This window comes from Somniosus microcephalus, chromosome 15 (assembly GCF_052327205.1).
Source record: "Somniosus microcephalus isolate GS21.2 chromosome 15, FLI_Smic_1.0, whole genome shotgun sequence".
Taxonomy (NCBI): Eukaryota; Metazoa; Chordata; class Chondrichthyes; order Squaliformes; family Somniosidae; genus Somniosus; species Somniosus microcephalus.
This window is the reverse complement of record NC_141001.1, coordinates 59,290,042-59,301,790: the sequence shown is the minus strand read 5'-3', so window position 1 is coordinate 59,301,790 and position 11,749 is coordinate 59,290,042. Positions and strand designations below refer to the sequence as shown.

At 44.8% G+C, this 11,749-nt stretch overlaps 1 long non-coding RNA gene across 1 annotated transcript; it reads left to right on the top strand.

Moving 5' to 3' along the window:
• The first annotated feature begins 236 nt into the window (after positions 1–236).
• Positions 237–6,899, top strand: LOC147106964 (uncharacterized). The gene is made up of 2 exons (XR_015080989.1): positions 237–5,866; positions 6,506–6,899. It is a non-coding gene; the product is annotated as an uncharacterized LOC147106964 (long non-coding RNA).
• Positions 6,900–11,749: the final 4,850 nt, after the last annotated feature.

The following is an 11,749-nucleotide window of genomic DNA, read 5'->3' as shown; positions in this document are numbered from 1 at the left end:
CACAGTGCCCGCTGGAAATGTAGATATAATCCAGATCTTGCCATTGCCAGCAACGACATCGCTGGCCTCTGCAAGAAGCTTGTCACAGACCCAATACCACAGACACAACACCATCCTATTGGCATCCAGGTAAGTGCAGCAGTGTTACCAACCGTCGTACCATTCAAAAGGCGCTTCAACTTCAAGAAGGCCGATTGGAACGGTTTCACACGAGCACTTGACCGCAAGGTTAAACGCATTAAACCACTGAAGTAAGATTTAAAAATGAGCGTAACAGGGCACGTTTAGTAGAACGCAATTGCGCAGCAAAATGTTTAAAGATGAAATGTACTAATTACTCGTATGTTTAATTGCAGAAATGACCATACCAGTTTAAAGAGATGAAACTTACAAAAAGAGACACTGACATAACCCTTTTCTGGAAAAACGAAACTTAGTAGTGGTCAAGAGAGAGAGGGTCTCGTTTCTCAGAAATCACATGACCTGATGACTCATTTCCAAGAAATCAGAGGGGCCACAGGCCCATACAGTGAAAAGTGAAACTTATGTTATTGGTTACCTTGTAGAAGTTAGACACACCTAGTTAGTGATTAATGTATAGACTTATAAATCGATTGGACCTCTGGAGTAGGAGGTCTCGGAATGTGTGTATAACTGTGTAAACCTCAAGAGATTCGGTGGAGTTGGAGCCTTGTGTTGGGACGCAAGAGCCATAGCTCCCCAGGCCTGAATAAACCGTTTTTACTTCAATTATTGGGTCTGTCTTTCTTACAACAAGCCAGTGTTGTCGACTTTGTATATCACTCAGTCCACACTTTGGGGGCTTACTTCAATTGGCGACGAGGATGGGCTGCGCATTCTGAACCAGACTCTCGGACAGCGTTAACCTAAGACGGGTGAGTATGTTTTAATTACCACCTGTAAAATTAGGGGTTAATCGCTGGTGAGGCATTGAGTCAGAATCGACGTATAAAAGAACTATAAGGAGAAAGACACCCTTAATTGAAGGCGGTTAAAAAGATAGGGATAAGGTGTTCCCTAAGCCGTATAGCGGCAAACCGACAGGGGCGGAAAGACCCCTATCCCGGGAGCCGGGAAATCCTCATTTAGCCGTGTGGCGGCAAACCGACAGGGGCGGAAAGACCCCTATCCCGGGAGGCGGGAAATCCTCATTTAGCCGTGTGGCAGCAAACCGACAGGGGCGGAAAGACCCCTACCCCGGGGAGGCGGGAAATCCTCTTTATCCGTGAGACAGCGAAATCTCAACAATTGAATGAATGGGTGCACCATGGTGAGTGAATGAGATAAAACCCTACGGTCATAAAGAGGTTAGAACGGACAAGGGTGAGGTCTGTCCCCAGCACCTAGCCTGAGCCTGAATTAAGAGGACAGTAGTCCCACGTGACGGCCAGGATCAAGTAGGACGCCGGGAGCTACAGACCCCACAGTACCGAAACCTCGGGACTAAAGGGTTGGTGTGTGTCTAACGAAACGAAGTGACTAACAGAAAGCAAGAAACTAACTAAGGTGACGCTATAGGGGCGAACAACGTAGCGTACAAACCTAATTCACCAATACCGTGAATTAAGCATTAAACATAGCAGTTAGTTATGACTAAGAGGGTGGAAGAAGAATCCTCAAGGGACCTGGATTCTATAACCCGACTCCTGGAAAATAAAAAGAAACAGTGCAGAGAGCCAAAGGCTTGGTGGGGAGGAGCTAAAGATAAAGAGGCAACAGATAATGTAAGGAATTGAAACAGAAGGGAGAGATAAAGAAGGAAAAAGATCTAATTTGCAGGTGAACCAATTTGAAACCCCAGCAAAAAAAAAAGAAACAAACAGGGATTTGGAAACTAGGGAAAGCTGTTGAGTCACCGAGTTAAAAAGGAAGGAAAAGATAAACTTAAAGTTTTACCAACATGGAAGTTATTAGCATCTGTACCAAGACAAGTAAAACACGAGATTTGCTGAGTGAAAGGAACCTTAGACATATGCTGAAATTACAGTTTGTATAAAAATGTGTGAGTGTGGATGTTTTCTTGATTAGGAATGTTTAAGAGGATTCAATATTCCTTTGTCTGAAAATCTGTCCGTTAAGAAAAAGAAATGTCTGCTGTGTGTTGTAGCTCCACCCACTTCTCTGTGTTAAAGTAAAAGCATTTAACCCCTTTGTCTTGTCGGGGATTTTGGAAGTTTAAGAATGTGCAAATAAGATTGTGCCCTCAGAATGAAAAAAACCTATTACAATTTAAGTTAAGCTGGAGTGTAAAAACTGAGAAGAGCAACAAAAAGTTTGTTTAATGAAAGATTAAGTTTCAGTCTAAGATCTAACCTTGGAGTTATGAGGTAAATTAACCTATTAAAACCAGACTTTCATTGTGGCCACAGTGAAATTCTGGTTGATGTAAATTGGTGTAGTCCAAATTGAATAAGATAACTCAACTCCGCAAGAATATCCGATAGTGGCAGGTCCCTCTACAATATTTAATTGACTATGGTACTGGAAGCCTTATAGAAGGCGGGACTAGAGTTAAACCTTAGAAAGGTATAGGTAGGGAAGGATGAAGTAGTCTACCTAGGATACATAGTGACACAAGGGAAGAGACAAATGCCCAAAAACAGATGGGAGGGGCATTAGGACTGGCTGCGTGCTTTGATTGCTCGCAAGCTTCTAGGGATGGCAGCAGGAAGGGACCGCGCCAGAGAGGGGAGGGGGATCCGAGGATGTTTGTTGATGCATTGGCAGGGGGCCGACAGGGCAAAATGTTAATAGACACAGGAGCCACAATCTCATTGACAGACTTACCCTTGCCCCGAACGAAACTTTCAGTTAGTATAGCAGGAATCGGTGGACGAAGAATCAGGGCTTATAAGAGCGAAACAGTCTTACTAGAAATTGGATGTATAATAATACCTACCCAGTTGTGGGTATGCGAGAACACCGAAGGAACAATCCTAGGGATAGATATACTGCGAGAAGTAGGAGCTTTAGTCGACCCTAAAGCGAATGAAGTGTACTGGCCCCCAGATTATAAGTCAAACAAACAGGCAGGCCCGGGAAACAAAGTAGAAATGGCCCAGCCTATACAGGATTTGATCAAAGGGGGGTAGCCAAAGGAAAATGTGTAAACCTATATAGATAGTCGGAATGCCTTTGGGGTGGTGTCTGATTACATGATAGCGGGAGTAGGCAGGGATATATGACACCAGGAGAAGACCCGTAAGAGACAAGAATATAATCAAAGAATTAGTAGGAACCTCTCTCCTACCCAAAGAGTCCGTAATAATAAATTAAAGCACACAAGAGGATGGGCAGCTAAACGATCAACTGAGAGAGGGAATCTGACCAATGAAGCCCAAATGTTCATGTTGAATCAAAGTGTGAAACCACAACTGTCTTTCAGTCAGGGATGTTTTTTTGGGTTGCGTGAAGTGACGCAATAATGTTTAGCTCCACCTTCAAAAGCCTGCGAAGGAGTTAACCCTTTCCACTGACAGCTGTTTGAGTTCACCAAGCAACAACTTCAGTATTACTGAATAGAATTTAAAGATATTGGACATTATTAAATTTAAGTTTCTTAATGTTAAGCTGATATTTCCCCACAGTGATAGAAGGAAAATTAGGATTTGATAAATGGAAGTTATCTTATAAACTAATTGCAGCACCGTCTCAAACGGCCGGGAGACTGCTGGGGAGGCTGTCCTGTTACCCAAAGATAAATCTGGACAGATAGTTAGAGACATGAGGCCAAAGACCAACAGATTATACGGGATTGAGAACAGGATACACGGGACGACCAGAAGGAGGTCTTAGCAATAGATAGCAAAGTGATAGCAGAAATAATACCAGCCAAACCAGGGCTAGCACCCAGATGGTCAGGACCTTATGAAGTATTAATGAATAATGACACGTGCTCATGTAGATGGGTCTGGAATGGGTAAAGGAAGGTGGAAACACTGGACCCAGTTAAAAATATATAAGAAAAACAATGAGTAAACCAGAGATGGTGCCCTTTTTGACAGAGTGAGGAGTATACTAGAAGATATAAAGAATGGGAAGGGGAGTTACTACATATATCAATGATAGGGCTGTGTATGATGATAATAGGCTGTGTATGATGATATTATATGCCATAATTAGCATCTTCAGGTATGTCTGGGGACAGAGCCACAGAACAAGAAATGAACCAGATGTACAGCATTTTGAACTGATAAAATGTATAAGAGCAGAATAATTCTAACTGGCTGGTGACGACCAGCCCCCTTTTTGTAATTACAGGAACATTGGACGTCCGGAATGAGATGGAGCGTCTTCGCCTTGATTCTAGGGATGAACATAAGTATTGCCATTATCGAGGGGGATTAGTAATAAGGAGAACACAGGATGAGGTGTATTTTAGTGTAGCACATAGAGTTACTAAGCTTGCCATTAATATGAGTACTTTTGAGATACAAAACAAACCTGGAACTCCCTGTGGGTAAAACAATTAGAGGATCCACAGGAGAAAAAAAATCTATCTTACAAAGATGTAAGAAACGGGGAGTATTGGAAACGACCGGAGCAGGGTATGCGGCCGGGTTAGCAACAGTTAATAGCTTGGACAAAGAAGGAGTAAACGAAGGAGTAGAAGAATTACAAGCAAAAATAGAGAAGTTACTAAAACAAGCTACTGGAAATAGCCAGCAATTGACACTGGCAGGGAAACCAAACAATAATGCAATTGTCGGGGGTGGAAGAGATAGTAGCCCCCCATGCAGAAACAATCAATACAATTATTGATAGACTTAATAATGCTTCTCGCCAAACCGATAAGGAACTAATATGTGCCACGTAGGGCTCATGGCTATTGTCGAATGCTCAGCATAACATGAGGCAAATAAATAATGAACAGATCCCTAATTGGATTACTAATAAGGATCTGGAACCTTGGATTAACACAAATAAAAGCCTATGTAAGGAATGTAAAATGGGACAAGTATACCGGGCAGGCGATTGTCTGACCCCATGGACTAAGATGATTGGCTTTGTACTGGCCATCCCACAATTCCCAGAAGGGGGACAACCCCGATACGATGTGATTAATATAGGAGAAGTACAAAGGGAAAGTGGGTTAAATATCATGATGTCCCTACCAAGGTGCTTTGGGAAAGGGATGAAGATAATAAACAGAAGAATGAAACCTAAAGGGGGGTGGTAGTGGACGGGTGCCACCACAAGGGAAGGACATGGGTGTGCACACACCCCCCCACCGAGGGAGACACATCCCAGTACGGATTTACGAAAATTACCAATTGCACCCTCGAGGTTCACCCAAGGGGATACACTGGACCTGGGTAGCATCAAGGAACAATGGGACCTGTTGTGTCACCACAATTGAACAGAAATATGAATATCAAGATATGGCTTATACCATTCCCCAACCAAACCGTTGTTTTGGTCTAAAGATACCTACACAGATAGGAAAACCTGGTCATTTGATAATATGGGACTTACTAAAAAGGGTTGAAACTTATGTCATACCAGAGCCCAAGGCAATTCCTAAGTTAGAGGAAGCTTGGCAGAAGTTACGGCAGGAAACGAAGGAAATTTTAAAGTACTATCATAAAATAGAAGAAGGCTTAAAGAAACAACAGAAAGACATTAGTACAACATTAGAGGAAACTCACCCACTTCCTCATATTTTGATAATTGGGGACCAGGATGGTCGGGGACTGTGGGCGCCTCGGTGGTACAAGGCATAATGATATTCCTCTTGATTGTTATTCTGATATATTGTGTATTTTTATTTCTCCAGTGCCTTTGTGCCAGAATGAGTAAGGCCGAAAGTGGTGCGGTGAAAGAAGTAGAGCCTGAGGAGGGGCAGGTAGCGATGTTAAGGATGGACAACTCCCCCGCCTCTCCAAGGCAAATGGTGTAAGACGCGATGGGAAGCCCTGAAATTATATGGGATTAATTGGGCATGGTAATTAAAGACCGGGCCGGCCAACCGTAAGATGGAGGTGGCAGAAGGAGGGTGGCAGAAGGAGGGTGGTGAATGAGGACTGGTGTGTGATGACAGTCTCGAATTGGCACGTCACACACCCCACGTGGGAATGAGGGACAGGCTTGAGCAGAAAAGCCTCAACCATTAGTGCAGGGTCTAAGGGGCCCCGGGAATGGTTACACCAGAAGGAGTGCATAAAGGAAAGACCACCCTAAAGGAAAGCCCACCATAGAGGAAAGACCACCATACCACAGAGGGGGGAAGTCGGCCTCCCAATTGATAGGATATATATACATGTATAACCTAGACTGGTAGAAGGCCAGGGAGTGCACGCTCTGGCAGACACCAGGCAGTGGACATGCATGTTGACCTGTTTTGGAACAATTGTCCAAAAGGTCAAAAGGAGGGACTGAAGTAAGATTTAAAAATGAGCGTAACAGGGCACGTTTAGTAGAACGCAATTGCGCAGCAAAATGTTTAAAGATGAAATGTACTAATTACTCGTATGTTTAATTGCAGAAATGACCATACCAGTTTAGAGAGATGAAACTTACAAAAAGAGACACTGACATAACCCTTTTCTGGAAAAACGAAACTTAGTAGTGGTCAAGAGAGAGAGGGTCTCGTTTCTCAGAAATCACATGACCTGATGACTCATTTCCAAGAAATCAGAGGGGCCACAGGCCCATACAGTGAAAAGTGAAACTTATGTTATTGGTTACCTTGTAGAAGTTAGACACACCTAGTTAGTGATTAATGTATAGACTTTTAAATCGATTGGACCTCTGGAGTAGGAGGTCTCGGAATGTGTGTATAACTGTGTAAACCTCAAGAGATTCGGTGGAGTTGGAGCCTTGTGTTGGGACGCAAGAGCCATAGCTCCCCAGGCCTGAATAAACCGTTTTTACTTCAATTATTGGGTCTGTCTTTCTTACAACAAGCCAGTGTTGTCGACTTTGTATATCACTCAGTCCACACTTTGGGGGCTTACTTCACCATTACCTGAGCACTACAACCTCTTTGCAAAAGCTGTCCAAAAAACAGCTAGAAGGAAGATCCCCCGAGGTTGCAGAGTACACTACATCCCTGGTCTCACCAAGGAGAATGCTGAACTCTACTGGGAGTATGTCTCAATGTTTGAATCTGACCCCTTCTCAGAGGAAACAATATCTACCGGTGAGAGGGTGATGTTAAGTATCTCTCAAGAACATCAAAACACCTGGAACACCTTGATAGAGACAACAGATCTTACAAAAAACAGCAAGAAGGCATGGTCTCTCATATGCAAACTTGGAGGTGATCCCAAGAAAGCTGCCCAACATCCAAATGTGTCTGCTAACCAAGTTGCACACCAGTTGCTCCTAAATGGAAAAATCAACAAGAAACAACCAAGAGCACAACTAGATAGGAAGAAGTACAGCGATGATCCTGGCTTCACTAGACCATTCACCATGGAAGAGCTGGAAACTGGTACATCTAGTCTAAAACACGGGAAAGCAATTGGTCTTGACAACATAGCAACGGAGCAGATAAAGCATTTTGGACAGCAAGCAAAGAAGTGGCACCGACAATTGTTCAACCACTGTCTGGCAACACACAAGCTACCTAATATCTGGCAGAAGGCACATGTAATAGCACTATTAAAGCCTGGAAAAGATCCCTCAGATCCTAAGAGTTTTCGGCCAATTTCACTGCTTTGCCACACCTATGAGCTGTTTGAACGCCTGATACTCAATAGGACAGCACCAACTGTAGATGAGAAGATCATTCCAGAGCAAGCAGGTTTCTGCCCCGGCAAATCAACAACAAGCCAATTGCTCAACCTCACGCAACACATCGAAGATGGTTTTGAGCAAGGGATGGTAACAGGTGCTGTTTTTGTAGACCTGTCAGCAGCATACGATACAGTGAACCATAGATGTCTCCTCTGCAAGATTCTAGAGATGACAAAAGATATTCACTTAACAGAGCTGTTAGAAAGCATGCTTCAGAATCGCCGGTTCTATGTTGAACTAGGTGGGAAGCGCAGCAGGTGGCGTATTCAGAAGAATGGTCTTCCTCAGGGAAGCGTGCTTGCACCGCTGCTGTACAACATCTACACGAATGACCAACCTATAGACGGTGTTACACGCCGTTTTATATATGCTGATGACTTATGTGTCACTGCCCAAAGCACTGATTTTAACACCGTGGAGAAAACGCTTTCTGAGGCCTTGGAGGGACTAAAATCCTACTATGAAGAAAACCACCTTCGCACAAACCCATCAAAGACGCAAGTTTGTGCATTTCACCTCAGAAACCGTGAAGCCAAATGCCAGTTGAAAGTAACCTGGTGTGGAGCAACACTGACGCATTGCGAGCACCCTATCTACTTAGGAGTCACCCTTGACCGATGCCTCACCTTCAAGAACCACATCGAGAAGACAAAGGCAAAAGTGAGCGCACGAAACAACATCCTGAATAAGCTCACTAACACAAGATGGGGAGCAAGCCCGAAAACATTGCAAACCAGTGCACTTGCTCTTTGCTATTCCACTGCCGAATATGCCTGCCCTGCATGGGAAAGGTCTACTCATGCCAAGAAGATGGATGCCGTTCTGAATGCAAGCTGCCGATTTATCACAGGTTGCTTAAAACCAACAGCCTATATATCCTGGCGGGTATCGCTCCCCCTGATATAAGAAGAACGGTAGCCAGCAAGAAAGAGCAACTCCGTCAAACATCAGATGAGAGGCACCCTCTGCATTGTCATACACCTACACCCAGCCGCCTAAAGTCAAGGAAGAGCTTCATGAACAGTGTTGTTCCATTACAATCAACCTCATCTGAAGCACGCATCGCCTTGTGGAAAGACCAGCTCACCAGTCTTGAACAACCCCCAGCGATGGAAATTTTACCTGATGAAAGCCTTCCCCCAGGAGCTAATTGCAACTGGGCAATCTGGAAGTGCCTTAACAGACTTAGGACCGGTGTAGGTTGCTCAAAGGTGTCACTAAGCAAATGGGGATATTCAACCAGCCCGACAACTTGTGAATGTGGAACTGAGGCACAGACTATGCAACATCTCCTGCAATGCCCATCGTTAGAGGAACCCTGCACTGTTGCAGATCTTGCCAAATCCAACAACAAGGCGCAAAAATGTGTCCAGTTCTGTCTGGGCTATGTATAGACTGTCCGTGGACACGATAAGAAGCAGCTGGGGTCCTAGCACCGATCACTGCGGTAGCCCACTAGTCACTGCCTGCCACTCGGAAAAAGATCCGTTTATTACAACTCTTTGCTTCCTGTCTGCCAACCAGTTCTCTATCCAATTCAGTACCATATCCCCAATCCCACGTGCTTTAAATTTGCACACTAATCCCTTATGCGGGACCTTATCGAAAGCCTTCTGAAAGTCCAAATACACCACATCCACTGGTTCTCCCTTATCTATTCTACGAGTTACATCCTCAAAAAATTCCAGTAGATTTGTAAATCCATGTTGACTTTGTCCGATCCTGTCACTGTTTTCCAAGTGCTCTGCTATTACATCTTTTATAATGGACTCTAACATTTTCCCCACTACCGATGTCAGGCTTACGGGTCTATAATTCCCCGTTTTCTCTCTACCACCTTTTTTAAATAGTGGGGTTACATTAGCTACCCTCCAATCCATGGGAACTGTTTCAGAGTCTATAGAATTTTGGAAGATGACCAGCAATGCATCTACTTCCTTAAGTACCCTAGGATGTAGATTATCAGGCCCTGGGGATTTATCAGCCTTCAATCCCATTAATTTCCCTAACACCATTTCCCTACAAATACTGATTTCATTCAATTCCTCCCTCTCATTAGATCCTATGTTCCCCAACATCTCTGGGAGGTTATTTGTGTCCTCCATTGTAAAGACAGAACCAAAGTATGTATTTAATTGGTCTGCCATTTCTTTGCTCCCCATTATAAATTCTCCTGATTCTGACTGCAAGGGACCTATGCTTGACTTCACCAATCTTTTTCTCTTCACATATACAAGACAAAGCTGAAGCGTTTCCAACCATTTTCAGCCAGAAGTGCCAAGTGGATGATTCATATCGGCCTCCTCCTGAGGTCCCCACCATCACAGAAACCAGTCTTCAGCCAATTCGATTCACTCCACGTGATATCAAGAAACAGCTGAGCGCACTGGATAAAGCAAAGGTTATGGGCCCTGACAACATCCCGACTGTTGTGCTGAAAACTTGTGCTCCGGAACTAGCCGTGCCGCTAGCCAAGCTGTTCCAATACAGCTACAACACTAGCATCTATCTGACAATGTGGAAAACTGCCCATGTATGTCCTGCCCCCAAAAAGCAGGAGAAATCCAATCCAGCCAAATACCACCCCATCAGTTTACTCTCAATCATCAGCAAAGTGATGGTAGGTGTCATCGACAGTGCTATCAAGTGGCACTTACTCACCAATAACCTGCTTACTGATGCCCAATTTAGGTTCCAGCAAGACCACTCGGTTCGCAATCTCATTACAGCGTGACTGCCCTTGACATCAAGGCAGCATTTGTGGCATCAAGGAGCCCTAGTAAAACTGAAGTCAACGGGAGTGCGAGTAGCAGAGAGTGCCATTGAGAGTTTGGGTGAGTGAGAGAGTTAGGGTGAGTGGGGTGTTAGGTGCTGTTTCTGTTCTGCTTCTGCCTTGTTTTTCCTGCCAGCCTCTGGATTAGCAGACAATGCGGAGGCGGAGCAGTGAGGCCCAGTTGAGGCAGCCGGAAGCAACAGCGGGTGTCGAGCCGAGCCGCAGCAGCGAGGAGAGGCAGCCTAAACAGCCTCCACAGGCAACATTCCAAGGGGAGGTCAGAATTCAAAAGTGACATCACAGCCAAGCTGGTAGGTGATTGGCTGGTTGGTGAGTACTTTTCCTTCCCTTTTAAGCCTTTATAAGTTGGTAAGTGCAATTAAATAGAGGTGTGATATTCATCATCTAGAATCGGGGCAGAGGGTATTTAAAAATAATAAATTTAATTAATTACACAGAATGGGAGAGCAGGTGATGTGTTACTACTGCGAAATGTGGGAGCTGGTGGACACCACTAATGCTCACGGTGATTACATTTGCGATAAGTGTTTGCTGCTAGAGGAACTCCGGCTCCATGTTGATGAGCTTGAGACCAAGCTTCAGGCACTGCGACACATCAGGGAGGGGGAGTGTTACCTGGACTCTGTGTTTCAGGAGGTAGTCACACCAATTAGATTAATTAATTCAGATGTAGTCCGTGGTCAGGGACAGGATGGTGTGACCAGAAATGAGGCAGGTAAGGGTATCCAGGAGGTAGTGTTGGAGGAGCCGCAGCCCTTGCTCTTGTCCAACAGGTTAGAGGCTCTTACTCCCTGTGAGGATGGGAACGGGGACTGCGGGGAGGATGAGCAACCCGGCCACAGCACCGTGGAGTGGGGGGCCATTCAAGTGGGGGGAGTTAAAAGAAATGTTGTAGTGGTAGGGGATAGTATCATTAGGGGGATAGGTAGGGTTCTTTGCAGCCGAGAGCGAGAGTCCCGAAGGCTGTGTTGCCTGCCCAGTGCCAGGGTTAAGGACATCTCCTCTGGGCTGGAGAGAAACTTGGAGTGGGAAGGGGAGGATCCAGTTGTCGTGGTCCATGTTTGTACCAACGACATAGATAGGACAAGGAAAGAGGTTCTGCTGAGGGAGTTTGAACAGCTAGGGGCCAAATTAAAAAGCAGAACCACAAGGGTAATAATCTCTGGATTACTACCTGAGCCACGTGCAAATTTG